The 21387-nt window shown below is 57.2% G+C and overlaps 27 non-coding genes across 27 annotated transcripts in view; all 27 read right to left on the minus strand.

Annotated features, from left to right (window-relative positions):
* Nucleotides 1-28, minus strand: part of LOC140412093 (5S ribosomal RNA) — a 119-nt gene extending 91 nt beyond the window's left edge. The window contains exon 1 of the ribosomal RNA XR_011941299.1: nt 1-28. This exon is cut by the window's left edge and continues 91 nt beyond it. This is a non-coding gene — a ribosomal RNA (5S ribosomal RNA).
* Nucleotides 29-718: 690 nt separating this feature from the next.
* On the minus strand, nt 719-837 carry LOC140413815 (5S ribosomal RNA). The gene has a single exon (XR_011942970.1). It is a non-coding gene; the product is annotated as a 5S ribosomal RNA (ribosomal RNA).
* Nucleotides 838-1531: 694 nt separating this feature from the next.
* On the minus strand, nt 1532-1650 carry LOC140415033 (5S ribosomal RNA). The gene has a single exon (XR_011944155.1). It is a non-coding gene; the product is annotated as a 5S ribosomal RNA (ribosomal RNA).
* Nucleotides 1651-2344: 694 nt separating this feature from the next.
* Nucleotides 2345-2463, minus strand: LOC140412094 (5S ribosomal RNA). The gene has a single exon (XR_011941300.1). It is a non-coding gene; the product is annotated as a 5S ribosomal RNA (ribosomal RNA).
* A 690-nt stretch (nt 2464-3153) lies between these two features.
* LOC140412095 (5S ribosomal RNA) lies at nt 3154-3272 on the minus strand. The gene has a single exon (XR_011941301.1). It is a non-coding gene; the product is annotated as a 5S ribosomal RNA (ribosomal RNA).
* A 694-nt stretch (nt 3273-3966) lies between these two features.
* Nucleotides 3967-4085, minus strand: LOC140413975 (5S ribosomal RNA). Its single transcript, XR_011943123.1, has one exon. It is a non-coding gene; the product is annotated as a 5S ribosomal RNA (ribosomal RNA).
* A 690-nt stretch (nt 4086-4775) lies between these two features.
* Nucleotides 4776-4894, minus strand: LOC140412096 (5S ribosomal RNA). The gene has a single exon (XR_011941302.1). It is a non-coding gene; the product is annotated as a 5S ribosomal RNA (ribosomal RNA).
* A 694-nt stretch (nt 4895-5588) lies between these two features.
* On the minus strand, nt 5589-5707 carry LOC140414509 (5S ribosomal RNA). The gene has a single exon (XR_011943644.1). It is a non-coding gene; the product is annotated as a 5S ribosomal RNA (ribosomal RNA).
* Nucleotides 5708-6401: 694 nt separating this feature from the next.
* Nucleotides 6402-6520, minus strand: LOC140412097 (5S ribosomal RNA). Its single transcript, XR_011941303.1, has one exon. It is a non-coding gene; the product is annotated as a 5S ribosomal RNA (ribosomal RNA).
* A 694-nt stretch (nt 6521-7214) lies between these two features.
* On the minus strand, nt 7215-7333 carry LOC140412098 (5S ribosomal RNA). Its single transcript, XR_011941304.1, has one exon. It is a non-coding gene; the product is annotated as a 5S ribosomal RNA (ribosomal RNA).
* Nucleotides 7334-8027: 694 nt separating this feature from the next.
* On the minus strand, nt 8028-8146 carry LOC140412099 (5S ribosomal RNA). Its single transcript, XR_011941305.1, has one exon. It is a non-coding gene; the product is annotated as a 5S ribosomal RNA (ribosomal RNA).
* Nucleotides 8147-8840: 694 nt separating this feature from the next.
* On the minus strand, nt 8841-8959 carry LOC140412100 (5S ribosomal RNA). The gene has a single exon (XR_011941306.1). It is a non-coding gene; the product is annotated as a 5S ribosomal RNA (ribosomal RNA).
* Nucleotides 8960-9649: 690 nt separating this feature from the next.
* LOC140412101 (5S ribosomal RNA) lies at nt 9650-9768 on the minus strand. Its single transcript, XR_011941307.1, has one exon. It is a non-coding gene; the product is annotated as a 5S ribosomal RNA (ribosomal RNA).
* Nucleotides 9769-10462: 694 nt separating this feature from the next.
* On the minus strand, nt 10463-10581 carry LOC140415174 (5S ribosomal RNA). Its single transcript, XR_011944291.1, has one exon. It is a non-coding gene; the product is annotated as a 5S ribosomal RNA (ribosomal RNA).
* Nucleotides 10582-11275: 694 nt separating this feature from the next.
* LOC140414350 (5S ribosomal RNA) lies at nt 11276-11394 on the minus strand. Its single transcript, XR_011943487.1, has one exon. It is a non-coding gene; the product is annotated as a 5S ribosomal RNA (ribosomal RNA).
* Nucleotides 11395-12088: 694 nt separating this feature from the next.
* Nucleotides 12089-12207, minus strand: LOC140414234 (5S ribosomal RNA). Its single transcript, XR_011943375.1, has one exon. It is a non-coding gene; the product is annotated as a 5S ribosomal RNA (ribosomal RNA).
* Nucleotides 12208-12901: 694 nt separating this feature from the next.
* Nucleotides 12902-13020, minus strand: LOC140412103 (5S ribosomal RNA). Its single transcript, XR_011941309.1, has one exon. It is a non-coding gene; the product is annotated as a 5S ribosomal RNA (ribosomal RNA).
* A 694-nt stretch (nt 13021-13714) lies between these two features.
* LOC140412104 (5S ribosomal RNA) lies at nt 13715-13833 on the minus strand. Its single transcript, XR_011941310.1, has one exon. It is a non-coding gene; the product is annotated as a 5S ribosomal RNA (ribosomal RNA).
* Nucleotides 13834-14523: 690 nt separating this feature from the next.
* On the minus strand, nt 14524-14642 carry LOC140413976 (5S ribosomal RNA). Its single transcript, XR_011943124.1, has one exon. It is a non-coding gene; the product is annotated as a 5S ribosomal RNA (ribosomal RNA).
* A 690-nt stretch (nt 14643-15332) lies between these two features.
* Nucleotides 15333-15451, minus strand: LOC140412105 (5S ribosomal RNA). The gene has a single exon (XR_011941311.1). It is a non-coding gene; the product is annotated as a 5S ribosomal RNA (ribosomal RNA).
* Nucleotides 15452-16145: 694 nt separating this feature from the next.
* LOC140414510 (5S ribosomal RNA) lies at nt 16146-16264 on the minus strand. Its single transcript, XR_011943646.1, has one exon. It is a non-coding gene; the product is annotated as a 5S ribosomal RNA (ribosomal RNA).
* Nucleotides 16265-16958: 694 nt separating this feature from the next.
* LOC140412106 (5S ribosomal RNA) lies at nt 16959-17077 on the minus strand. Its single transcript, XR_011941312.1, has one exon. It is a non-coding gene; the product is annotated as a 5S ribosomal RNA (ribosomal RNA).
* A 690-nt stretch (nt 17078-17767) lies between these two features.
* Nucleotides 17768-17886, minus strand: LOC140412107 (5S ribosomal RNA). The gene has a single exon (XR_011941313.1). It is a non-coding gene; the product is annotated as a 5S ribosomal RNA (ribosomal RNA).
* A 690-nt stretch (nt 17887-18576) lies between these two features.
* LOC140412108 (5S ribosomal RNA) lies at nt 18577-18695 on the minus strand. The gene has a single exon (XR_011941314.1). It is a non-coding gene; the product is annotated as a 5S ribosomal RNA (ribosomal RNA).
* A 694-nt stretch (nt 18696-19389) lies between these two features.
* On the minus strand, nt 19390-19508 carry LOC140415175 (5S ribosomal RNA). The gene has a single exon (XR_011944292.1). It is a non-coding gene; the product is annotated as a 5S ribosomal RNA (ribosomal RNA).
* A 694-nt stretch (nt 19509-20202) lies between these two features.
* LOC140414351 (5S ribosomal RNA) lies at nt 20203-20321 on the minus strand. The gene has a single exon (XR_011943488.1). It is a non-coding gene; the product is annotated as a 5S ribosomal RNA (ribosomal RNA).
* Nucleotides 20322-21015: 694 nt separating this feature from the next.
* On the minus strand, nt 21016-21134 carry LOC140414235 (5S ribosomal RNA). The gene has a single exon (XR_011943376.1). It is a non-coding gene; the product is annotated as a 5S ribosomal RNA (ribosomal RNA).
* Between the last annotated feature and the right edge of the window lie 253 nt (nt 21135-21387).

The raw sequence follows: 21387 nt of genomic DNA on the forward strand, positions 1-21387 counted from the left end.
GCGTTTTCAGACTAGTATGGCCGTAGGCATCTGCAGCACCGTCTTCTCGCCTATTCAAGCTGGCCACCCTAGCACCCTCGCCACTTCTTCTTTCCGGTTGTTTTCAATTTTTTCTCTCTCTTTTTCTACTTCTACTTCTACTTCTCCTCCTCTTTCTCTCCTTCTCCTGCTAATTCTAGCCTATATGCCTGATACTCGCTCCCCTTCATGCCGTCCCCACCGAGCTCTCTTTTTTCTTCTCCACCTCCTCAAGGAAAACTGCAAGCCCCGCCTACCTCACACCAGCCTGCCGCCTGCACGCTGCTGCCTTTCCACATTGCAACGCTGCGCACTTCTCTCAGCACAGCCAGCACAAGGGTCAGGCAGGCAATGCAAGCCAGCTCTCTCTTCCTTCGCTTTCCACACCAGCCCCAATGCCACAACTTGCATTCATGCGGCGCCTTCAGGCTAGGAGAACGTCCTGCCGACACACTGGCTTGCGGCCACACGGGCCAGCTGGCGGGCCCATCAAAGTGCAGCACGCCAAGGCACCCAACCGTGCTGCGTTGCAAAGGCCCGGCAAAGCTGCAGCAGCTGAATGGCCCGACCAAGCCGCCTGCCTGAGTTGAGCCCGCAGGCAAGTGTTGGGAGGAATGGCGAGGACGCAGAGAGCAGCAAAAGGTTGGCCTGCCTCTGGTGTGGAGAGTGCTTGGCGTGAGCAGTCTCTGCTGGCCGCAAAAGCCTACTGCACCTGGTATTCCCAGGCGGTCTCCCATCCAAGTACTAACCAGGCCTGAGTCTGCTTAACTTCCGAGATCAGACGAGATCGGGCGTTTTCAGACTAGTATGGCCGTAGGCATCTGCAGCACCGTCTTCTCGCCTATTCAAGTTGGCCACCCTAGCACCCTCGCCACTTCTTCTTTCCGGTTGTTTTCAATTTTCTCTCTCTCTTTTTCTACTTCTACTTCTACTTCTCCTCCTCTTTCTCTCCTTCTCCTGCTAATTCTAGCCTATATGCCTGATACTCGCTCCCCTTCATGCCGTCCCCACCTAGCTCTCTTTTTTCTTCTCCACCTCCCCAAGGAAAACTGCAAGCCCCGCCCACCTCACACCAGCCTGCCGCCTGCACGCTGCTGCCTTTCCACATTGCAACGCTGCGCACTTCTCTCAGCACAGCCAGCACAAGGGTCAGGCAGGCAATGCAAGCCAGCTCTCTCTTCCTTCGCTTTCCACACCAGCCCCAATGCCACAACTTGCATTCATGCGGCGCCTTCAGGCTAGGAGAGAGAACGTCCTGCCGACACACTGGCTTGCGGCCACACGGGCCAGCTGGCGGGCCCATCAAAGTGCAGCACGCCAAGGCACCCAACCGTGCTGCGTTGCAAAGGCCCGGCAAAGCTGCAGCAGCTGAATGGCCCGACCAAGCCGCCTGCCTGAGTTGAGCCCGCAGGCAAGTGTTGGGAGGAATGGCGAGGACGCAGAGAGCAGCAAAAGGTTGGCCTGCCTCTGGTGTGGAGAGTGCTTGGCGTGAGCAGTCTCTGCTGGCCGCAAAAGCCTACTGCACCTGGTATTCCCAGGCGGTCTCCCATCCAAGTACTAACCAGGCCTGAGTCTGCTTAGCTTCCGAGATCAGACGAGATCAGGCGTTTTCAGACTAGTATGGCCGGAGGCATCTGCAGCACCGTCTTCTCGCCTATTCAAGCTGGCCACCCTAGCACCCTCGCCACTTCTTCTTTCCGGTTGTTTTCAATTTTTTCTCTCTCTTTTTCTACTTCTACTTCTACTTCTCCTCCTCTTTCTCTCCTTCTCCTGCTAATTCTAGCCTATATGCCTGATACTCGCTCCCCTTCATGCCATCCCCACCGAGCTCTCTTTTTTCTTCTCCACCTCCTCAAGGAAAACTGCAAGCCCCGCCTACCTCACACCAGCCTGCCGCCTGCACGCTGCTGCCTTTCCACATTGCAATGCTGCGCACTTCTCTCAGCACAGCCAGCACAAGGGTCAGGCAGGCAATGCAAGCCAGCTCTCTCTTCCTTCGCTTTCCACACCAGCCCCAATGCCACAACTTGCATTCATGCGGCGCCTTCAGGCTAGGAGAGAGAACGTCCTGCCGACACACTGGCTTGCGGCCACACGGGCCAGCTGGCGTGCCCATCAAAGTGCAGCACGCCAAGGCACACAACCGTGCTGCGTTGCAAAGGCCCGGCAAAGCTGCAGCAGCTGAATGGCCCGACCAAGCCGCCTGCCTGAGTTGAGCCCGCAGGCAAGTGTTGGGAGGAATGGCGAGGACGCAGAGAGCAGCAAAAGGTTGGCCTGCCTCTGGTGTGGAGAGTGCTTGGCGTGAGCAGTCACTGCTGGCCGCAAAAGCCTACTGCACCTGGTATTCCCAGGCGGTCTCCCATCCAAGTACTAACCAGGCCTGAGTCTGCTTAGCTTCCGAGATCAGACGAGATCGGGCGTTTTCAGACTAGTATGGCCGTAGGCATCTGCAGCACCGTCTTCTCGCCTATTCAAGCTGGCCACCCTAGCACCCTCGCCACTTCTTCTTTCCGGTTGTTTTCAATTTTTTCTCTCTCTTTTTCTACTTCTACTTCTACTTCTCCTCCTCTTTCTCTCCTTCTCCTGCTAATTCTAGCCTATATGCCTGATACTCGCTCCCCTTCATGCCGTCCCCACCTAGCTCTCTTTTTTCTTCTCCACCTCCCCAAGGAAAACTGCAAGCCCCGCCCACCTCACACCAGCCTGCCGCCTGCACGCTGCTGCCTTTCCACATTGCAACGCTGCGCACTTCTCTCAGCACAGCCAGCACAAGGGTCAGGCAGGCAATGCAAGCCAGCTCTCTCTTCCTTCGCTTTCCACACCAGCCCCAATGCCACAACTTGCATTCATGCGGCGCCTTCAGGCTAGGAGAACGTCCTGCCGACACACTGGCTTGCGGCCACACGGGCCAGCTGGCGGGCCCATCAAAGTGCAGCACGCCAAGGCACCCAACCGTGCTGCGTTGCAAAGGCCCGGCAAAGCTGCAGCAGCTGAATGGCCCGACCAAGCCGCCTGCCTGAGTTGAGCCCGCAGGCAAGTGTTGGGAGGAATGGCGAGGACGCAGAGAGCAGCAAAAGGTTGGCCTGCCTCTGGTGTGGAGAGTGCTTGGCGTGAGCAGTCTCTGCTGGCCGCAAAAGCCTACTGCACCTGGTATTCCCAGGCGGTCTCCCATCCAAGTACTAACCAGGCCTGAGTCTGCTTAGCTTCCGAGATCAGACGAGATCGGGCGTTTTCAGACTAGTATGGCCGTAGGCATCTGCAGCACCGTCTTCTCGCCTATTCAAGTTGGCCACCCTAGCACCCTCGCCACTTCTTCTTTCCGGTTGTTTTCAATTTTCTCTCTCTCTTTTTCTACTTCTACTTCTACTTCTCCTCCTCTTTCTCTCCTTCTCCTGCTAATTCTAGCCTATATGCCTGATACTCGCTCCCCTTCATGCCGTCCCCACCTAGCTCTCTTTTTTCTTCTCCACCTCCCCAAGGAAAACTGCAAGCCCCGCCCACCTCACACCAGCCTGCCGCCTGCACGCTGCTGCCTTTCCACATTGCAACGCTGCGCACTTCTCTCAGCACAGCCAGCACAAGGGTCAGGCAGGCAATGCAAGCCAGCTCTCTCTTCCTTCGCTTTCCACACCAGCCCCAATGCCACAACTTGCATTCATGCGGCGCCTTCAGGCTAGGAGAGAGAACGTCCTGCCGACACACTGGCTTGCGGCCACACGGGCCAGCTGGCGGGCCCATCAAAGTGCAGCACGCCAAGGCACCCAACCGTGCTGCGTTGCAAAGGCCCGGCAAAGCTGCAGCAGCTGAATGGCCCGACCAAGCCGCCTGCCTGAGTTGAGCCCGCAGGCAAGTGTTGGGAGGAATGGCGAGGACGCAGAGAGCAGCAAAAGGTTGGCCTGCCTCTGGTGTGGAGAGTGCTTGGCGTGAGCAGTCACTGCTGGCCGCAAAAGCCTACTGCACCTGGTATTCCCAGGCGGTCTCCCATCCAAGTACTAACCAGGCCTGAGTTTGCTTAGCTTCCGAGATCAGACGAGATCGGGCGTTTTCAGACTAGTATGGCCGTAGGCATCTGCAGCACCGTCTTCTCGCCTATTCAAGCTGGCCACCCTAGCACCCTCGCCACTTCTTCTTTCCGGTTGTTTTCAATTTTTTCTCTCTCTTTTTCTACTTCTACTTCTACTTCTCCTCCTCTTTCTCTCCTTCTCCTGCTAATTCTAGCCTATATGCCTGATACTCGCTCCCCTTCATGCCGTCCCCACCTAGCTCTCTTTTTTCTTCTCCACCTCCCCAAGGAAAACTGCAAGCCCCGCCCACCTCACACCATCCTGCCGCCTGCACGCTGCTGCCTTTCCACATTGCAACGCTGCGCACTTCTCTCAGCACAGCCAGCACAAGGGTCAGGCAGGCAATGCAAGCCAGCTCTCTCTTCCTTCGCTTTCCACACCAGCCCCAATGCCACAACTTGCATTCATGCGGCGCCTTCAGGCTAGGAGAACGTCCTGCCGACACACTGGCTTGCGGCCACACGGGCCAGCTGGCGGGCCCATCAAAGTGCAGCACGCCAAGGCACCCAACCGTGCTGCGTTGCAAAGGCCCGGCAAAGCTGCAGCAGCTGAATGGCCCGACCAAGCCGCCTGCCTGAGTTGAGCCCGCAGGCAAGTGTTGGGAGGAATGGCGAGGACGCAGAGAGCAGCAAAAGGTTGGCCTGCCTCTGGTGTGGAGAGTGCTTGGCGTGAGCAGTCTCTGCTGGCCGCAAAAGCCTACTGCACCTGGTATTCCCAGGCGGTCTCCCATCCAAGTACTAACCAGGCCTGAGTCTGCTTAGCTTCCGAGATCAGACGAGATCGGGCGTTTTCAGACTAGTATGGCCGTAGGCATCTGCAGCACCGTCTTCTCGCCTATTCAAGTTGGCCACCTTAGCACCCTCGCCACTTCTTCTTTCCGGTTGTTTTCAATTTTCTCTCTCTCTTTTTCTACTTCTACTTCTACTTCTCCTCCTCTTTCTCTCCTTCTCCTGCTAATTCTAGCCTATATGCCTGATACTCGCTCCCCTTCATGCCGTCCCCACCTAGCTCTCTTTTTTCTTCTCCACCTCCCCAAGGAAAACTGCAAGCCCCGCCCACCTCACACCAGCCTGCCGCCTGCACGCTGCTGCCTTTCCACATTGCAACGCTGCGCACTTCTCTCAGCACAGCCAGCACAAGGGTCAGGCAGGCAATGCAAGCCAGCTCTCTTTTCCTTCGCTTTCCACACCAGCCCCAATGCCACAACTTGCATTCATGCGGCGCCTTCAGGCTAGGAGAGAGAACGTCCTGCCGACACACTGGCTTGCGGCCACACGGGCCAGCTGGCGGGCCCATCAAAGTGCAGCACGCCAAGGCACCCAACCGTGCTGCGTTGCAAAGGCCCGGCAAAGCTGCAGCAGCTGAATGGCCCGACCAAGCCGCCTGCCTGAGTTGAGCCCGCAGGCAAGTGTTGGGAGGAATGGCGAGGACGCAGAGAGCAGCAAAAGGTTGGCCTGCCTCTGGTGTGGAGAGTGCTTGGCGTGAGCAGTCTCTGCTGGCCGCAAAAGCCTACTGCACCTGGTATTCCCAGGCGGTCTCCCATCCAAGTACTAACCAGGCCTGAGTCTGCTTAGCTTCCGAGATCAGACGAGATCGGGCGTTTTCAGACTAGTATGGCCGGAGGCATCTGCAGCACCGTCTTCTCGCCTATTCAAGCTGGCCACCCTAGCACCCTCGCCACTTCTTCTTTCCGGTTGTTTTCAATTTTTTCTCTCTCTTTTTCTACTTCTACTTCTACTTCTCCTCCTCTTTCTCTCCTTCTCCTGCTAATTCTAGCCTATATGCCTGATACTCGCTCCCCTTCATGCCATCCCCACCGAGCTCTCTTTTTTCTTCTCCACCTCCTCAAGGAAAACTGCAAGCCCCGCCTACCTCACACCAGCCTGCCGCCTGCACGCTGCTGCCTTTCCACATTGCAATGCTGCGCACTTCTCTCAGCACAGCCAGCACAAGGGTCAGGCAGGCAATGCAAGCCAGCTCTCTCTTCCTTCGCTTTCCACACCAGCCCCAATGCCACAACTTGCATTCATGCGGCGCCTTCAGGCTAGGAGAGAGAACGTCCTGCCGACACACTGGCTTGCGGCCACACGGGCCAGCTGGCGTGCCCATCAAAGTGCAGCACGCCAAGGCACACAACCGTGCTGCGTTGCAAAGGCCCGGCAAAGCTGCAGCAGCTGAATGGCCCGACCAAGCCGCCTGCCTGAGTTGAGCCCGCAGGCAAGTGTTGGGAGGAATGGCGAGGACGCAGAGAGCAGCAAAAGGTTGGCCTGCCTCTGGTGTGGAGAGTGCTTGGCGTGAGCAGTCACTGCTGGCCGCAAAAGCCTACTGCACCTGGTATTCCCAGGCGGTCTCCCATCCAAGTACTAACCAGGCCTGAGTCTGCTTAGCTTCCGAGATCAGACGAGATCGGGCGTTTTCAGACTAGTATGGCCGTAGGCATCTGCAGCACCGTCTTCTCGCCTATTCAAGCTGGCCACCCTAGCACCCTCGCCACTTCTTCTTTCCGGTTGTTTTCAATTTTTTCTCTCTCTTTTTCTACTTCTACTTCTACTTCTCCTCCTCTTTCTCTCCTTCTCCTGCTAATTCTAGCCTATATGCCTGATACTCGCTCCCCTTCATGCCGTCCCCACCTAGCTCTCTTTTTTCTTCTCCACCTCCCCAAGGAAAACTGCAAGCCCCGCCCACCTCACACCAGCCTGCCGCCTGCACGCTGCTGCCTTTCCACATTGCAACGCTGCGCACTTCTCTCAGCACAGCCAGCACAAGGGTCAGGCAGGCAATGCAAGCCAGCTCTCTCTTCCTTCGCTTTCCACACCAGCCCCAATGCCACAACTTGCATTCATGCGGCGCCTTCAGGCTAGGAGAGAGAACGTCCTGCCGACACACTGGCTTGCGGCCACACGGGCCAGCTGGCGGGCCCATCAAAGTGCAGCACGCCAAGGCACCCAACCGTGCTGCGTTGCAAAGGCCCGGCAAAGCTGCAGCAGCTGAATGGCCCGACCAAGCCGCCTGCCTGAGTTGAGCCCGCAGGCAAGTGTTGGGAGGAATGGCGAGGACGCAGAGAGCAGCAAAAGGTTGGCCTGCCTCTGGTGTGGAGAGTGCTTGGCGTGAGCAGTCTCTGCTGGCCGCAAAAGCCTACTGCACCTGGTATTCCCAGGCGGTCTCCCATCCAAGTACTAACCAGGCCTGAGTCTGCTTAGCTTCCGAGATCAGACGAGATCGGGCGTTTTCAGACTAGTATGGCCGTAGGCATCTGCAACACCGTCTTCTCGCCTATTCAAGCTGGCCACCCTAGCACCCTCGCCACTTCTTCTTTCCGGTTGTTTTCAATTTTCTCTCTCTCTTTTTCTACTTCTACTTCTACTTCTCCTCCTCTTTCTCTCCTTCTCCTGCTAATTCTAGCCTATATGCCTGATACTCGCTCCCCTTCATGCCGTCCCCACCTAGCTCTCTTTTTTCTTCTCCACCTCCCCAAGGAAAACTGCAAGCCCCGCCCACCTCACACCAGCCTGCCGCCTGCACGCTGCTGCCTTTCCACATTGCAACGCTGCGCACTTCTCTCAGCACAGCCAGCACAAGGGTCAGGCAGGCAATGCAAGCCAGCTCTCTCTTCCTTCGCTTTCCACACCAGCCCCAATGCCACAACTTGCATTCATGCGGCGCCTTCAGGCTAGGAGAGAGAACGTCCTGCCGACACACTGGCTTGCGGCCACACGGGCCAGCTGGCGGGCCCATCAAAGTGCAGCACGCCAAGGCACCCAACCGTGCTGCGTTGCAAAGGCCCGGCAAAGCTGCAGCAGCTGAATGGCCCGACCAAGCCGCCTGCCTGAGTTGAGCCCGCAGGCAAGTGTTGGGAGGAATGGCGAGGACGCAGAGAGCAGCAAAAGGTTGGCCTGCCTCTGGTGTGGAGAGTGCTTGGCGTGAGCAGTCTCTGCTGGCCGCAAAAGCCTACTGCACCTGGTATTCCCAGGCGGTCTCCCATCCAAGTACTAACCAGGCCTGAGTCTGCTTAGCTTCCGAGATCAGACGAGATCGGGCGTTTTCAGACTAGTATGGCCGTAGGCATCTGCAGCACCGTCTTCTCGCCTATTCAAGCTGGCCACCCTAGCACCCTCGCCACTTCTTCTTTCCGGTTGTTTTCAATTTTTTCTCTCTCTTTTTCTACTTCTACTTCTACTTCTCCTCCTCTTTCTCTCCTTCTCCTGCTAATTCTAGCCTATATGCCTGATACTCGCTCCCCTTCATGCCATCCCCACCGAGCTCTCTTTTTTCTTCTCCACCTCCTCAAGGAAAACTGCAAGCCCCGCCTACCTCACACCAGCCTGCCGCCTGCACGCTGCTGCCTTTCCACATTGCAACGCTGCGCACTTCTTTCAGCACAGCCAGCACAAGGGTCAGGCAGGCAATGCAAGCCAGCTCTCTCTTCCTTCGCTTTCCACACCAGCCCCAATGCCACAACTTGCATTCATGCGGCGCCTTCAGGCTAGGAGAGAGAACGTCCTGCCGACACACTGGCTTGCGGCCACACGGGCCAGCTGGCGTGCCCATCAAAGTGCAGCACGCCAAGGCACACAACCGTGCTGCGTTGCAAAGGCCCGGCAAAGCTGCAGCAGCTGAATGGCCCGACCAAGCCGCCTGCCTGAGTTGAGCCCGCAGGCAAGTGTTGGGAGGAATGGCGAGGACGCAGAGAGCAGCAAAAGGTTGGCCTGCCTCTGGTGTGGAGAGTGCTTGGCGTGAGCAGTCACTGCTGGCCGCAAAAGCCTACTGCACCTGGTATTCCCAGGCGGTCTCCCATCCAAGTACTAACCAGGCCTGAGTCTGCTTAGCTTCCGAGATCAGACGAGATCGGGCGTTTTCAGACTAGTATGGCCGTAGGCATCTGCAGCACCGTCTTCTCGCCTATTCAAGCTGGCCACCCTAGCACCCTCGCCACTTCTTCTTTCCGGTTGTTTTCAATTTTTTCTCTCTCTTTTTCTACTTCTACTTCTACTTCTCCTCCTCTTTCTCTCCTTCTCCTGCTAATTCTAGCCTATATGCCTGATACTCGCTCCCCTTCATGCCGTCCCCACCTAGCTCTCTTTTTTCTTCTCCACCTCCCCAAGGAAAACTGCAAGCCCCGCCCACCTCACACCAGCCTGCCGCCTGCACGCTGCTGCCTTTCCACATTGCAACGCTGCGCACTTCTCTCAGCACAGCCAGCACAAGGGTCAGGCAGGCAATGCAAGCCAGCTCTCTCTTCCTTTGCTTTCCACACCAGCCCCAATGCCACAACTTGCATTCATGCGGCGCCTTCAGGCTAGGAGAACGTCCTGCCGACACACTGGCTTGCGGCCACACGGGCCAGCTGGCGGGCCCATCAAAGTGGAGCACGCCAAGGCACCCAACCGTGCTGCGTTGCAAAGGCCCGGCAAAGCTGCAGCAGCTGAATGGCCCGACCAAGCCGCCTGCCTGAGTTGAGCCCGCAGGCAAGTGTTGGGAGGAATGGCGAGGACGCAGAGAGCAGCAAAAGGTTGGCCTGCCTCTGGTGTGGAGAGTGCTTGGCGTGAGCAGTCTCTGCTGGCCGCAAAAGCCTACTGCACCTGGTATTCCCAGGCGGTCTCCCATCCAAGTACTAACCAGGCCTGAGTCTGCTTAGCTTCCGAGATCAGACGAGATCGGGCGTTTTCAGACTAGTATGGCCGTAGGCATCTGCAGCACCGTCTTCTCGCCTATTCAAGTTGGCCACCCTAGCACCCTCGCCACTTCTTCTTTCCGGTTGTTTTCAATTTTCTCTCTCTCTTTTTCTACTTCTACTTCTACTTCTCCTCCTCTTTCTCTCCTTCTCCTGCTAATTCTAGCCTATATGCCTGATACTCGCTCCCCTTCATGCCGTCCCCACCTAGCTCTCTTTTTTCTTCTCCACCTCCCCAAGGAAAACTGCAAGCCCCGCCCACCTCACACCAGCCTGCCGCCTGCACGCTGCTGCCTTTCCACATTGCAACGCTGCGCACTTCTCTCAGCACAGCCAGCACAAGGGTCAGGCAGGCAATGCAAGCCAGCTCTCTCTTCCTTCGCTTTCCACACCAGCCCCAATGCCACAACTTGCATTCATGCGGCGCCTTCAGGCTAGGAGAGAGAACGTCCTGCCGACACACTGGCTTGCGGCCACACGGGCCAGCTGGCGGGCCCATCAAAGTGCAGCACGCCAAGGCACCCAACCGTGCTGCGTTGCAAAGGCCCGGCAAAGCTGCAGCAGCTGAATGGCCCGACCAAGCCGCCTGCCTGAGTTGAGCCCGCAGGCAAGTGTTGGGAGGAATGGCGAGGACGCAGAGAGCAGCAAAAGGTTGGCCTGCCTCTGGTGTGGAGAGTGCTTGGCGTGAGCAGTCTCTGCTGGCCGCAAAAGCCTACTGCACCTGGTATTCCCAGGCGGTCTCCCATCCAAGTACTAACCAGGCCTGAGTCTGCTTAGCTTCCGAGATCAGACGAGATCGGGCGTTTTCAGACTAGTATGGTCGGAGGCATCTGCAACACCGTCTTCTCGCCTATTCAAGCTGGCCACCCTAGCACCCTCGCCACTTCTTCTTTCCGGTTGTTTTCAATTTTTTCTCTCTCTTTTTCTACTTCTACTTCTACTTCTCCTCCTCTTTCTCTCCTTCTCCTGCTAATTCTAGCCTATATGCCTGATACTCGCTCCCCTTCATGCCATCCCCACCGAGCTCTCTTTTTTCTTCTCCACCTCCTCAAGGAAAACTGCAAGCCCCGCCTACCTCACACCAGCCTGCCGCCTGCACGCTGCTGCCTTTCCACATTGCAATGCTGCGCACTTCTCTCAGCACAGCCAGCACAAGGGTCAGGCAGGCAATGCAAGCCAGCTCTCTCTTCCTTCGCTTTCCACACCAGCCCCAATGCCACAACTTGCATTCATGCGGCGCCTTCAGGCTAGGAGAGAGAACGTCCTGCCGACACACTGGCTTGCGGCCACACGGGCCAGCTGGCGTGCCCATCAAAGTGCAGCACGCCAAGGCACACAACCGTGCTGCGTTGCAAAGGCCCGGCAAAGCTGCAGCAGCTGAATGGCCCGACCAAGCCGCCTGCCTGAGTTGAGCCCGCAGGCAAGTGTTGGGAGGAATGGCGAGGACGCAGAGAGCAGCAAAAGGTTGGCCTGCCTCTGGTGTGGAGAGTGCTTGGCGTGAGCAGTCACTGCTGGCCGCAAAAGCCTACTGCACCTGGTATTCCCAGGCGGGCTCCCATCCAAGTACTAACCAGGCCTGAGTCTGCTTAGCTTCCGAGATCAGACGAGATCGGGCGTTTTCAGACGAGTATGGCCGTAGGCATCTGCAGCACCGTCTTCTCGCCTATTCAAGCTGGCCACCCTAGCACCCTCGCCACTTCTTCTTTCCGGTTGTTTTCAATTTTTTCTCTCTCTTTTTCTACTTCTACTTCTACTTCTCCTCCTCTTTCTCTCCTTCTCCTGCTAATTCTAGCCTATATGCCTGATACTCGCTCCCCTTCATGCCGTCCCCACCTAGCTCTCTTTTTTCTTCTCCACCTCCCCAAGGAAAACTGCAAGCCCCGCCCACCTCACATCAGCCTGCCGCCTGCACGCTGCTGCCTTTCCACATTGCAACGCTGCGCACTTCTCTCAGCACAGCCAGCACAAGGGTCAGGCAGGCAATGCAAGCCAGCTCTCTCTTCCTTCGCTTTCCACACCAGCCCCAATGCCACAACTTGCATTCATGCGGCGCCTTCAGGCTAGGAGAGAGAACGTCCTGCCGACACACTGGCTTGCGGCCACACGGGCCAGCTGGCGGGCCCATCAAAGTGCAGCACGCCAAGGCACCCAACCGTGCTGCGTTGCAAAGGCCCGGCAAAGCTGCAGCAGCTGAATGGCCCGACCAAGCCGCCTGCCTGAGTTGAGCCCGCAGGCAAGTGTTGGGAGGAATGGCGAGGACGCAGAGAGCAGCAAAAGGTTGGCCTGCCTCTGGTGTGGAGAGTGCTTGGCGTGAGCAGTCTCTGCTGGCCGCAAAAGCCTACTGCACCTGGTATTCCCAGGCGGTCTCCCATCCAAGTACTAACCAGGCCTGAGTCTGCTTAGTTTCCGAGATCAGACGAGATCGGGCGTTTTCAGACTAGTATGGCCGTAGGCATCTGCAGCACCGTCTTCTCGCCTATTCAAGCTGGCCACCCTAGCACCCTCGCCACTTCTTCTTTCCGGTTGTTTTCAATTTTCTCTCTCTCTTTTTCTACTTCTACTTCTACTTCTCCTCCTCTTTCTCTCCTTCTCCTGCTAATTCTAGCCTATATGCCTGATACTCGCTCCCCTTCATGCCGTCCCCACCTAGCTCTCTTTTTTCTTCTCCACCTCCCCAAGGAAAACTGCAAGCCCCGCCCACCTCACACCAGCCTGCCGCCTGCACGCTGCTGCCTTTCCACATTGCAACGCTGCGCACTTCTCTCAGCACAGCCAGCACAAGGGTCAGGCAGGCAATGCAAGCCAGCTCTCTCTTCCTTCGCTTTCCACACCAGCCCCAATGCCACAACTTGCATTCATGCGGCGCCTTCAGGCTAGGAGAGAGAACGTCCTGCCGACACACTGGCTTGCGGCCACACGGGCCAGCTGGCGGGCCCATCAAAGTGCAGCACGCCAAGGCACCCAACCGTGCTGCGTTGCAAAGGCCCGGCAAAGCTGCAGCAGCTGAATGGCCCGACCAAGCCGCCTGCCTGAGTTGAGCCCGCAGGCAAGTGTTGGGAGGAATGGCGAGGACGCAGAGAGCAGCAAAAGGTTGGCCTGCCTCTGGTGTGGAGAGTGCTTGGCGTGAGCAGTCTCTGCTGGCCGCAAAAGCCTACTGCACCTGGTATTCCCAGGCGGTCTCCCATCCAAGTACTAACCAGGCCTGAGTCTGCTTAGCTTCCGAGATCAGACGAGATCGGGCGTTTTCAGACTAGTATGGCCGTAGGCATCTGCAGCACCGTCTTCTCGCCTATTCAAGCTGGCCACCCTAGCACCCTCGCCACTTCTTCTTTCCGGTTGTTTTCAATTTTTTCTCTCTCTTTTTCTACTTCTACTTCTACTTCTCCTCCTCTTTCTCTCCTTCTCCTGCTAATTCTAGCCTATATGCCTGATACTCGCTCCCCTTCATGCCATCCCCACCGAGCTCTCTTTTTTCTTCTCCACCTCCTCAAGGAAAACTGCAAGCCCCGCCTACCTCACACCAGCCTGCCGCCTGCACGCTGCTGCCTTTCCACATTGCAACGCTGCGCACTTCTCTCAGCACAGCCAGCACAAGGGTCAGGCAGGCAATGCAAGCCAGCTCTCTCTTCCTTCGCTTTCCACACCAGCCCCAATGCCACAACTTGCATTCATGCGGCGCCTTCAGGCTAGGAGAGAGAACGTCCTGCCGACACACTGGCTTGCGGCCACACGGGCCAGCTGGCGTGCCCATCAAAGTGCAGCACGCCAAGGCACACAACCGTGCTGCGTTGCAAAGGCCCGGCAAAGCTGCAGCAGCTGAATGGCCCGACCAAGCCGCCTGCCTGAGTTGAGCCCGCAGGCAAGTGTTGGGAGGAATGGCGAGGACGCAGAGAGCAGCAAAAGGTTGGCCTGCCTCTGGTGTGGAGAGTGCTTGGCGTGAGCAGTCACTGCTGGCCGCAAAAGCCTACTGCACCTGGTATTCCCAGGCGGTCTCCCATCCAAGTACTAACCAGGCCTGAGTCTGCTTAGCTTCCGAGATCAGACGAGATCGGGCGTTTTCAGACTAGTATGGCCGTAGGCATCTGCAGCACCGTCTTCTCGCCTATTCAAGCTGGCCACCCTAGCACCCTCGCCACTTCTTCTTTCCGGTTGTTTTCAATTTTTTCTCTCTCTTTTTCTACTTCTACTTCTACTTCTCCTCCTCTTTCTCTCCTTCTCCTGCTAATTCTAGCCTATATGCCTGATACTCGCTCCCCTTCATGCCGTCCCCACCTAGCTCTCTTTTTTCTTCTCCACCTCCCCAAGGAAAACTGCAAGCCCCGCCCACCACACACCAGCCTGCCGCCTGCACGCTGCTGCCTTTCCACATTGCAACGCTGCGCACTTCTCTCAGCACAGCCAGCACAAGGGTCAGGCAGGCAATGCAAGCCAGCTCTCTCTTCCTTCGCTTTCCACACCAGCCCCAATGCCACAACTTGCATTCATGCGGCGCCTTCAGGCTAGGAGAACGTCCTGCCGACACACTGGCTTGCGGCCACACGGGCCAGCTGGCGGGCCCATCAAAGTGCAGCACGCCAAGGCACCCAACCGTGCTGCGTTGCAAAGGCCCGGCAAAGCTGCAGCAGCTGAATGGCCCGACCAAGCCGCCTGCCTGAGTTGAGCCCGCAGGCAAGTGTTGGGAGGAATGGCGAGGACGCAGAGAGCAGCAAAAGGTTGGCCTGCCTCTGGTGTGGAGAGTGCTTGGCGTGAGCAGTCACTGCTGGCCGCAAAAGCCTACTGCACCTGGTATTCCCAGGCGGTCTCCCATCCAAGTACTAACCAGGCCTGAGTTTGCTTAGCTTCCGAGATCAGACGAGATCGGGCGTTTTCAGACTAGTATGGCCGTAGGCATCTGCAGCACCGTCTTCTCGCCTATTCAAGCTGGCCACCCTAGCACCCTCGCCACTTCTTCTTTCCGGTTGTTTTCAATTTTTTCTCTCTCTTTTTCTACTTCTACTTCTACTTCTCCTCCTCTTTCTCTCCTTCTCCTGCTAATTCTAGCCTATATGCCTGATACTCGCTCCCCTTCATGCCGTCCCCACCTAGCTCTCTTTTTTCTTCTCCACCTCCCCAAGGAAAACTGCAAGCCCCGCCCACCTCACACCATCCTGCCGCCTGCACGCTGCTGCCTTTCCACATTGCAACGCTGCGCACTTCTCTCAGCACAGCCAGCACAAGGGTCAGGCAGGCAATGCAAGCCAGCTCTCTCTTCCTTCGCTTTCCACACCAGCCCCAATGCCACAACTTGCATTCATGCGGCGCCTTCAGGCTAGGAGAACGTCCTGCCGACACACTGGCTTGCGGCCACACGGGCCAGCTGGCGGGCCCATCAAAGTGCAGCACGCCAAGGCACCCAACCGTGCTGCGTTGCAAAGGCCCGGCAAAGCTGCAGCAGCTGAATGGCCCGACCAAGCCGCCTGCCTGAGTTGAGCCCGCAGGCAAGTGTTGGGAGGAATGGCGAGGACGCAGAGAGCAGCAAAAGGTTGGCCTGCCTCTGGTGTGGAGAGTGCTTGGCGTGAGCAGTCTCTGCTGGCCGCAAAAGCCTACTGCACCTGGTATTCCCAGGCGGTCTCCCATCCAAGTACTAACCAGGCCTGAGTCTGCTTAGCTTCCGAGATCAGACGAGATCGGGCGTTTTCAGACTAGTATGGCCGTAGGCATCTGCAGCACCGTCTTCTCGCCTATTCAAGTTGGCCACCCTAGCACCCTCGCCACTTCTTCTTTCCGGTTGTTTTCAATTTTCTCTCTCTCTTTTTCTACTTCTACTTCTACTTCTCCTCCTCTTTCTCTCCTTCTCCTGCTAATTCTAGCCTATATGCCTGATACTCGCTCCCCTTCATGCCGTCCCCACCTAGCTCTCTTTTTTCTTCTCCACCTCCCCAAGGAAAACTGCAAGCCCCGCCCACCTCACACCAGCCTGCCGCCTGCACGCTGCTGCCTTTCCACATTGCAACGCTGCGCACTTCTCTCAGCACAGCCAGCACAAGGGTCAGGCAGGCAATGCAAGCCAGCTCTCTTTTCCTTCGCTTTCCACACCAGCCCCAATGCCACAACTTGCATTCATGCGGCGCCTTCAGGCTAGGAGAGAGAACGTCCTGCCGACACACTGGCTTGCGGCCACACGGGCCAGCTGGCGGGCCCATCAAAGTGCAGCACGCCAAGGCACCCAACCGTGCTGCGTTGCAAAGGCCCGGCAAAGCTGCAGCAGCTGAATGGCCCGACCAAGCCGCCTGCCTGAGTTGAGCCCGCAGGCAAGTGTTGGGAGGAATGGCGAGGACGCAGAGAGCAGCAAAAGGTTGGCCTGCCTCTGGTGTGGAGAGTGCTTGGCGTGAGCAGTCTCTGCTGGCCGCAAAAGCCTACTGCACCTGGTATTCCCAGGCGGTCTCCCATCCAAGTACTAACCAGGCCTGAGTCTGCTTAGCTTCCGAGATCAGACGAGATCGGGCGTTTTCAGACTAGTATGGCCGGAGGCATCTGCAGCACCGTCTTCTCGCCTATTCAAGCTGGCCACCCTAGCACCCTCGCCACTTCTTCTTTCCGGTTGTTTTCAATTTTTTCTCTCTCTTTTTCTACTTCTACTTCTACTTCTCCTCCTCTTTCTCTCCTTCTCCTGCTAATTCTAGCCTATATGCCTGATACTCGCTCCCCTTCATGCCATCCCCACCGAGCTCTCTTTTTTCTTCTCCACCTCCTCAAGGAAAACTGCAAGCCCCGCCTACCTCACACCAGCCTGCCGCCTGCACGCTGCTGCCTTTCCACATTGCAATGCTGCGCACTTCTCTCAGCACAGCCAGCACAAGGGTCAGGCAGGCAATGCAAGCCAGCTCTCTCTTCCTTCGCTTTCCACACCAGCCCCAATGCCACAACTTGCATTCATGCGGCGCCTTCAGGCTAGGAGAGAGAACGTCCTGCCGACACACTGGCTTGCGGCCACACGGGCCAGCTGGCGTGCCCATCAAAGTGCAGCACGCCAAGGCACACAACCGTGCTGCGTTGCAAAGGCCCGGCAAAGCTGCAGCAGCTGAATGGCCCGACCAAGCCGCCTGCCTGAGTTGAGCCCGCAGGCAAGTGTTGGGAGGAATGGCGAGGACGCAGAGAGCAGCAAAAGGTTGGCCTGCCTCTGGTGTGGAGAGTGCTTGGCGTGAGCAGTCACTGCTGGCCGCAAAAGCCTACTGCACCTGGTATTCCCAGGCGGTCTCCCATCCAAGTACTAACCAGGCCTGAGTCTGCTTAGCTTCCGAGATCAGACGAGATCGGGCGTTTTCAGACTAGTATGGCCGTAGGCATCTGCAGCACCGTCTTCTCGCCTATTCAAGCTGGCCACCCTAGCACCCTCGCCACTTCTTCTTTCCGGTTGTTTTCAATTTTTTCTCTCTCTTTTTCTACTTCTACTTCTACTTCTCCTCCTCTTTCTCTCCTTCTCCTGCTAATTCTAGCCTATATGCCTGATACTCGCTCCCCTTCATGCCGTCCCCACCTAGCTCTCTTTTTTCTTCTCCACCTCCCCAAGGAAAACTGCAAGCCCCGCCCACCTCACACCAGCCTGCCGCCTGCACGCTGCTGCCTTTCCACATTGCAACGCTGCGCACTTCTCTCAGCACAGCCAGCACAAGGGTCAGGCAGGCAATGCAAGCCAGCTCTCTCTTCCTTCGCTTTCCACACCAGCCCCAATGCCACAACTTGCATTCATGCGGCGCCTTCAGGCTAGGAGAACGTCCTGCCGACACACTGGCTTGCGGCCACACGGGCCAGCTGGCGGGCCCATCAAAGTGCAGCACGCCAAGGCACCCAACCGTGCTGCGTTGCAAAGGCCCGGCAAAGCTGCAGCAGCTGAATGGCCCGACCAAGCCGCCTGCCTGAGTTGAGCCCGCAGGCAAGTGTTGGGAGGAATGGCGAGGACGCAGAGAGCAGCAAAAGGTTGGCCTGCCTCTGGTGTGGAGAGTGCTTGGCGTGAGCAGTCTCTGCTGGCCGCAAAAGCCTACTGCACCTGGTATTCCCAGGCGGTCTCCCATCCAAGTACTAACCAGGCCTGAGTCTGCTTAGCTTCCGAGATCAGACGAGATCGGGCGTTTTCAGACTAGTATGGCCGTAGGCATCTGCAGCACCGTCTTCTCGCCTATTCAAGTTGGCCACCCTAGCACCCTCGCCACTTCTTCTTTCCGGTTGTTTTCAATTTTCTCTCTCTCTTTTTCTACTTCTACTTCTACTTCTCCTCCTCTTTCTCTCCTTCTCCTGCTAATTCTAGCCTATATGCCTGATACTCGCTCCCCTTCATGCCGTCCCCACCTAGCTCTCTTTTTTCTTCTCCACCTCCCCAAGGAAAACTGCAAGCCCCGCCCACCTCACACCAGCCTGCCGCCTGCACGCTGCTGCCTTTCCACATTGCAACGCTGCGCACTTCTCTCAGCACAGCCAGCACAAGGGTCAGGCAGGCAATGCAAGCCAGCTCTCTCTTCCTTTGCTTTCCACACCAGCCCCAATGCCACAACTTGCATTCATGCGGCGCCTTCAGGCTAGGAGAACGTCCTGCCGACACACTGGCTTGCGGCCACACGGGCCAGCTGGCGGGCCCATCAAAGTGGAGCACGCCAAGGCACCCAACCGTGCTGCGTTGCAAAGGCCCGGCAAAGCTGCAGCAGCTGAATGGCCCGACCAAGCCGCCTGCCTGAGTTGAGCCCGCAGGCAAGTGTTGGGAGGAATGGCGAGGACGCAGAGAGCAGCAAAAGGTTGGCCTGCCTCTGGTGTGGAGAGTGCTTGGCGTGAGCAGTCTCTGCTGGCCGCAAAAGCCTACTGCACCTGGTATTCCCAGGCGGTCTCCCATCCAAGTACTAACCAGGCCTGAGTCTGCTTAGCTTCCGAGATCAGACGAGATCGGGCGTTTTCAGACTAGTATGGCCGTAGGCATCTGCAGCACCGTCTTCTCGCCTATTCAAGTTGGCCACCCTAGCACCCTCGCCACTTCTTCTTTCCGGTTGTTTTCAATTTTCTCTCTCTCTTTTTCTACTTCTACTTCTACTTCTCCTCCTCTTTCTCTCCTTCTCCTGCTAATTCTAGCCTATATGCCTGATACTCGCTCCCCTTCATGCCGTCCCCACCTAGCTCTCTTTTTTCTTCTCCACCTCCCCAAGGAAAACTGCAAGCCCCGCCCACCTCACACCAGCCTGCCGCCTGCACGCTGCTGCCTTTCCACATTGCAACGCTGCGCACTTCTCTCAGCACAGCCAGCACAAGGGTCAGGCAGGCAATGCAAGCCAGCTCTCTCTTCCTTCGCTTTCCACACCAGCCCCAATGCCACAACTTGCATTCATGCGGCGCCTTCAGGCTAGGAGAGAGAACGTCCTGCCGACACACTGGCTTGCGGCCACACGGGCCAGCTGGCGGGCCCATCAAAGTGCAGCACGCCAAGGCACCCAACCGTGCTGCGTTGCAAAGGCCCGGCAAAGCTGCAGCAGCTGAATGGCCCGACCAAGCCGCCTGCCTGAGTTGAGCCCGCAGGCAAGTGTTGGGAGGAATGGCGAGGACGCAGAGAGCAGCAAAAGGTTGGCCTGCCTCTGGTGTGGAGAGTGCTTGGCGTGAGCAGTCTCTGCTGGCCGCAAAAGCCTACTGCACCTGGTATTCCCAGGCGGTCTCCCATCCAAGTACTAACCAGGCCTGAGTCTGCTTAGCTTCCGAGATCAGACGAGATCGGGCGTTTTCAGACTAGTATGGTCGGAGGCATCTGCAACACCGTCTTCTCGCCTATTCAAGCTGGCCACCCTAGCACCCTCGCCACTTCTTCTTTCCGGTTGTTTTCAATTTTTTCTCTCTCTTTTTCTACTTCTACTTCTACTTCTCCTCCTCTTTCTCTCCTTCTCCTGCTAATTCTAGCCTATATGCCTGATACTCGCTCCCCTTCATGCCATCCCCACCGAGCTCTCTTTTTTCTTCTCCACCTCCTCAAGGAAAACTGCAAGCCCCGCCTACCTCACACCAGCCTGCCGCCTGCACGCTGCTGCCTTTCCACATTGCAATGCTGCGCACTTCTCTCAGCACAGCCAGCACAAGGGTCAGGCAGGCAATGCAAGCCAGCTCTCTCTTCCTTCGCTTTCCACACCAGCCCCAATGCCACAACTTGCATTCATGCGGCGCCTTCAGGCTAGGAGAGAGAACGTCCTGCCGACACACTGGCTTGCGGCCACACGGGCCAGCTGGCGTGCCCATCAAAGTGCAGCACGCCAAGGCACACAACCGTGCTGCGTTGCAAAGGCCCGGCAAAGCTGCAGCAGCTGAATGGCCCGACCAAGCCGCCTGCCTGAGTTGAGCCCGCAGGCAAGTGTTGGGAGGAATGGCGAGGACGCAGAGAGCAGCAAAAGGTTGGCCTGCCTCTGGTGTGGAGAGTGCTTGGCGTGAGCAGTCACTGCTGGCCGCAAAAGCCTACTGCACCTGGTATTCCCAGGCGGGCTCCCATCCAAGTACTAACCAGGCCTGAGTCTGCTTAGCTTCCGAGATCAGACGAGATCGGGCGTTTTCAGACGAGTATGGCCGTAGGCATCTGCAGCACCGTCTTCTCGCCTATTCAAGCTGGCCACCCTAGCACCCTCGCCACTTCTTCTTTCCGGTTGTTTTCAATTTTTTCTCTCTCTTTTTCTACTTCTACTTCTACTTCTCCTCCTCTTTCTCTCCTTCTCCTGCTAATTCTAGCCTATATGCCTGATACTCGCTCCCCTTCATGCCGTCCCCACCTAGCTCTCTTTTTTCTTCTCCACCTCCCCAAGGAAAACTGCAAGCCCCGCCCACCTCACATCAGCCTGCCGCCTGCACGCTGCTGCCTTTCCACATTGCAACGCTGCGCACTTCTCTCAGCACAGCCAGCACAAGGGTCAGGCAGGCAATGCAAGCCAGCTCTCTCTTCCTTCGCTTTCCACACCAGCCCCAATGCCACAACTTGCATTCATGCGGCGCCTTCAGGCTAGGAGAGAGAACGTCCTGCCGACACACTGGCTTGCGGCCACACGGGCCAGCTGGCGGGCCCATCAAAGTGCAGCACGCCAAGGCACCCAACCGTGCTGCGTTGCAAAGGCCCGGCAAAGCTGCAGCAGCTGAATGGCCCGACCAAGCCGCCTGCCTGAGTTGAGCCCGCAGGCAAGTGTTGGGAGGAATGGCGAGGACGCAGAGAGCAGCAAAAGGTTGGCCTGCCTCTGGTGTGGAGAGTGCTTGGCGTGAGCAGTCTCTGCTGGCCGCAAAAGCCTACTGCACCTGGTATTCCCAGGCGGTCTCCCATCCAAGTACTAACCAGGCCTGAGTCTGCTTAGTTTCCGAGATCAGACGAGATCGGGCGTTTTCAGACTAGTATGGCCGTAGGCATCTGCAGCACCGTCTTCTCGCCTATTCAAGCTGGCCACCCTAGCACCCTCGCCACTTCTTCTTTCCGGTTGTTTTCAATTTTCTCTCTCTCTTTTTCTACTTCTACTTCTACTTCTCCTCCTCTTTCTCTCCTTCTCCTGCTAATTCTAGCCTATATGCCTGATACTCGCTCCCCTTCATGCCGTCCCCACCTAGCTCTCTTTTTTCTTCTCCACCTCCCCAAGGAAAACTGCAAGCCCCGCCCACCTCACA

This window comes from Scyliorhinus torazame, chromosome 4 (assembly GCF_047496885.1).
Source record: "Scyliorhinus torazame isolate Kashiwa2021f chromosome 4, sScyTor2.1, whole genome shotgun sequence".
Taxonomy (NCBI): domain Eukaryota; kingdom Metazoa; phylum Chordata; class Chondrichthyes; order Carcharhiniformes; family Scyliorhinidae; genus Scyliorhinus; species Scyliorhinus torazame.